General features: G+C 40.2%; 1 protein-coding gene across 1 annotated transcript in view; it reads left to right on the plus strand.

The window, feature by feature from the left end:
• Window positions 1-225: 225 nt before the first annotated feature.
• The window catches only part of LOC125485620, a 61813-nt gene continuing 57944 nt past the window's right edge, over window positions 226-4094 (plus strand). The window contains exon 1 of the mRNA XM_048609204.1: window positions 226-446. The gene's annotated coding sequence lies outside the window, so the exon portion shown is untranslated. The remainder of the gene's footprint in view (window positions 447-4094) is intronic.

A 4094-nucleotide genomic window follows, 5' to 3' on the forward strand; every position in this document is an offset into this window, starting at 1 on the left:
GTCTGGACCCATCTTCAGAAATGGGCATTCTACAACCACGTCCTGGATATTTCTAATGAATGGAAGCGATTGTATCTTTCTGACAATGGCCCGGATGTGGGCGTGGCCAGGTTTGGCGCATGCGGAATGGGTGAGTTGAGCGCGGGCTTGGTGAGAGACACGTGCTGGTTTTGGGGGGGAAGGGGAGGAGGTGGGTTTAACGGTAAATTTTCCGCGCGGCGGATGCTTTCTGACTGTTAAACTTCGCTTGGATGGCCTGTTTTGGTTACCCGATACTTTTATCGACGGTAAAGGAGGAGAGATTGAAGTTGGGGACCAAAAACAACAAAATCCTCACTTGTTTCCGTTAAACTGTCGGGCAGCTGAGAAATCCCGATTCCATTGGTTCGGGGGTTCAAGCCAAACCGACATCAGCCGGAAAGACGGGTGCAAATTGTCAGCTTAAGGTTAGCCTTTTTTATTGTTTGTTTAGATTTTTCGAGAGTCACTTTGCCGTGAGGGGTTATTATTCTCTGGCATACAGTTAGTGCGTAGGGAACAGCCTGAATTTGGAGCTTAGCTTTTGCCCCATGTCGTACCTTTTATATGCAGATTAAAATTCATGTGAACACCAGAGTCGCGGCAATTAAGCTTTTTGAAAGTTATAATCATACAGTACATGTAAGGTAACAAGCAGAGAAACTTGCTGTAATTGGAGCACATTCCACAAAAGATTCAACTCCCTTTGAAATTTTGTTGATTGATGCTATAGGTTTTTTGTGTGATAGGGGGTATGACTGTATCCTATGTCAGTCCTTTTACCCCAGCCTCCTTATATTTCCACTTTGCCAATCATAGCACGTCTCAGTCCCTTTATGAGAAGTTCCTGGTTGCAGTGTGTAAAATTTATTTTCAATTTTAGCATCAACTGAAGATATTTATGAATGTTGGTGTCATACCACATGGATCTCTATGATGTTAAGTAGCCATAACGTATGCTCAGAAACTTCAGCCTGAAGCAATGGAAACAGTGTGAAGGCTGCTTCAACTTGTGCGTAAAGTGCAGAAATCCCTGATACATCTGAAGCTTGTGTTTGATCACAGTTCATGCTAACTGGTGGCACATTATGTGGTGGTTATTTGGGCTTTGGTTGTGTGCTGTTGTGTTCAGTGCCCTAGATGACTATCTTCAAACTCCAGTACAAGCAATTCTAACTGCTTGACTAGTCAAATGGGAGGATTGATAAATGGCACTAGGGCTGAGACAGCAGTGTAAATGATAATATTCCTCATGTCCTGGCCATTATTTCATTTAATCAGTTATGAAAGTATAGATCATGTGGTCATTTTTACATTGTTGGGAGTTTACTCTGTATATATTGGCTGTCATGATTCGTCTGTTACAATAGGAACTTAAAGCACTTGGTTGTAAACCGCTTTGAAGTGTCTGGTGATAGTGGTAGATGTTCTATAAATGCAAAATTATACTTTCAACATGTTTTTAAACTTTATAAAAATTGGAAAGGTTTGTGATTTCACGCTTATAAATTTTCAGTATCAGTAATGTTGTTTGGCAGTGATTAACTTACCAGTTCACTAAACAGTTAATTTAACTAAAATTTACCTGAATTAATGTTTTGAGGCAAGTTTAGTCTGTGTCTATCCTATGTGTGCAGGGGCTTCTTTCCAATCAGTATATTTAGTAATGAGGCATACATCGAATTGCTGCTTTTATGTTGTGGTGTAGTGGAACCCAAAAGCTGAATGGTCCACCTTACCCTTGGTTGCTATGCCATGACAAAATGTTTTGTCTCCTAATCATTCTATAATAGAAGAATAGAAACTGACTATGCCATGCAACAGTGTAGAAGTCAAATTCATTAACAATTAAATGTTCATGAATATAGCAGTTTCACTTGTTCAAACAATTTCTCTTTTTTTAAATACTAAAATTCTAGGAGTGGAAGTTTAGGGAATGGTGGTGAAGGAGGGGCTGGGAATTGAGGACTAAAGGGAAGTGGGGGTGTTGAGGCTAGGGAATAAGGGGACTGGAGAAGGGATGAAAAGGGTTAAGGGTGGGGAGGAAATTTAAAGGGTAGGGAGGGAATCAGGACTGCAGACACTTGTTATAATATAACTGTACAAACATTACTGTTTTATGCATTTAGGAAGAAAAAAACTGTTATACTTCCAATTAGGTTAATATTGAGTACTCTGTCATCTGCATGTTCAGAAATTGGAAAGGAGATGAATGGATGCCAAAAAATTGTACTTACCAGGTGGTGAACAGGGAATTCTATTTAGAACAGGTTACAGAAATGTTAAGATGGAAAATACTTGAAATACTCAACATATTTGCCAGTGTTTGTAGAGAGGGACAGTTAACAGATAAAAGGTCAATGACTTTTTATCTTAATTTTAAGTTAATAATGCAGGGTATCTCTATGATTTAAGAATCTACGCAAGATCCTTATGGATAGACTTAAGAAACTTGAAGAAAAATTCTGTTGTTGTGCTTTCTAAGTTTAACAAACTGCAGTCCTTCCCGTTTCCCAAGGGAGAACTGCTCTTAATTGAGTCGTTTCCAGTACGACAGGGTAATAATCCAGTATGATACTGGATAATTTTCACTATCCTAAGCCTTGGATAAAGGTAATATAGTTGAAGTACATGGAGATTATCCAGAAAATGCGCACTTACTCCTCACCTGGCAGCCTGAAGGCAAATAACGTTGAACAATGCTGTACATTTGCAGATTGTAAGATGGCACTGCCAGGCATATTCATTATTGAGAGTGCATTGCAACCTTGAGACAATTATAAACATCAACGTCAAAAAGCAGCTGAAATATATTTTGGTATTTGTGTACAATGTGCTTTCTGCTAAAAGTGCTGTGGTTAAAACAATGTTAATGTAACTAGTGTTCACATGTTGCACCTTTCAACTAGGGAACTGAAACAGGTTAAAAGATCATAACTGAAGAAAGGACACCAGATGGTGTAATAAGAAATACAGGGTTTTGTAAGAAAATAATAAAGCAATGGTTTGTGTGTTGAACTAAATGAAGGAAAAATCCAGTTATTGAGAATAATGTATGACAGGCATCTTAAATAGTTTAGTTAGGATTTTTTGAACTCATGTGGAAGCAAACATTAGTCATCACTAGATAAAGATGTGCAGAGGTGATAAGTCTTTCACAGAAATTTCTGAATCCTCCTTGAACACAAAAACAGTTACAGGTTAGTCAGCGTAATGCCTCTGTTAAAGAAGGGACAGCAGGTCAAACTCTATAATAACAGACCAGGAAACCCAATGTCAGTCACAAGTCAATAATTGAAAATAACCCAGAAATTATGGGTTGGTGAAGGTAACCTGCTTGCGTCATATTGTGATTTTACTGACTGGCCAGATCATGAGCTTGCATTATCTGTGGTGCATGAGTGTTGAGAAGGTTGCATGAATCTTACTACAATTTGATTAAGATGCAGACAATACTGAGGAAATACCTTTGCTCAAAAGCACAAAGTGAAATCAATATGTATGGATAGATTTAATGTCAGAAAGCAGTGGTTTATTGGGCCCAACAGGTAAAACTGTTGGCCATGTATTAAGCAAAAAATAAGATGCAACAAAGCAATTCAATAACTGGCAGAGATCAATCCTTGTTTCAATAAAACCCAAACAAATTGATTTGCAGAACTAGTGTGATGGATTTGTTGTAGAGCTGGATGAACACAGCAGGCCAAGCAGCATCATAGGAGCAGGAAGGCTGACGGTTCGGGCCTAGACCCTTCCTCGGAAGGGGGTTCTGAAATAAATAGGGAGAGAGGGGGAGGCGGATAGAAGATGGATAGAGGAGAAGATAGGTGGAGAGGAAACAGACAGGTCAAAGAGGCGGGGATGGAGCCAGTAAAGGTGAGTGTAGGTGGGGAGTTAGGGAGGGGACAGGTCAGTCCAGGGAGGACGGACAGGATGAGGTTAGTAGGTAGGAGATGGGGGTGCGGCTTGAGGTGGGAGGAGGGGATAGGTGGGAGGAAGAACAGGTTAGGGAGGCGGGGACGAGCTGGGCTGGTTTTGGGATTTCACAAGCTTCAAAATCTCCCCTCCCCCTACCG

This window comes from Rhincodon typus, chromosome 20 (genome assembly GCF_021869965.1).
Source record: "Rhincodon typus isolate 14 chromosome 20, sRhiTyp1.1, whole genome shotgun sequence".
Taxonomy (NCBI): domain Eukaryota; kingdom Metazoa; phylum Chordata; class Chondrichthyes; order Orectolobiformes; family Rhincodontidae; genus Rhincodon; species Rhincodon typus.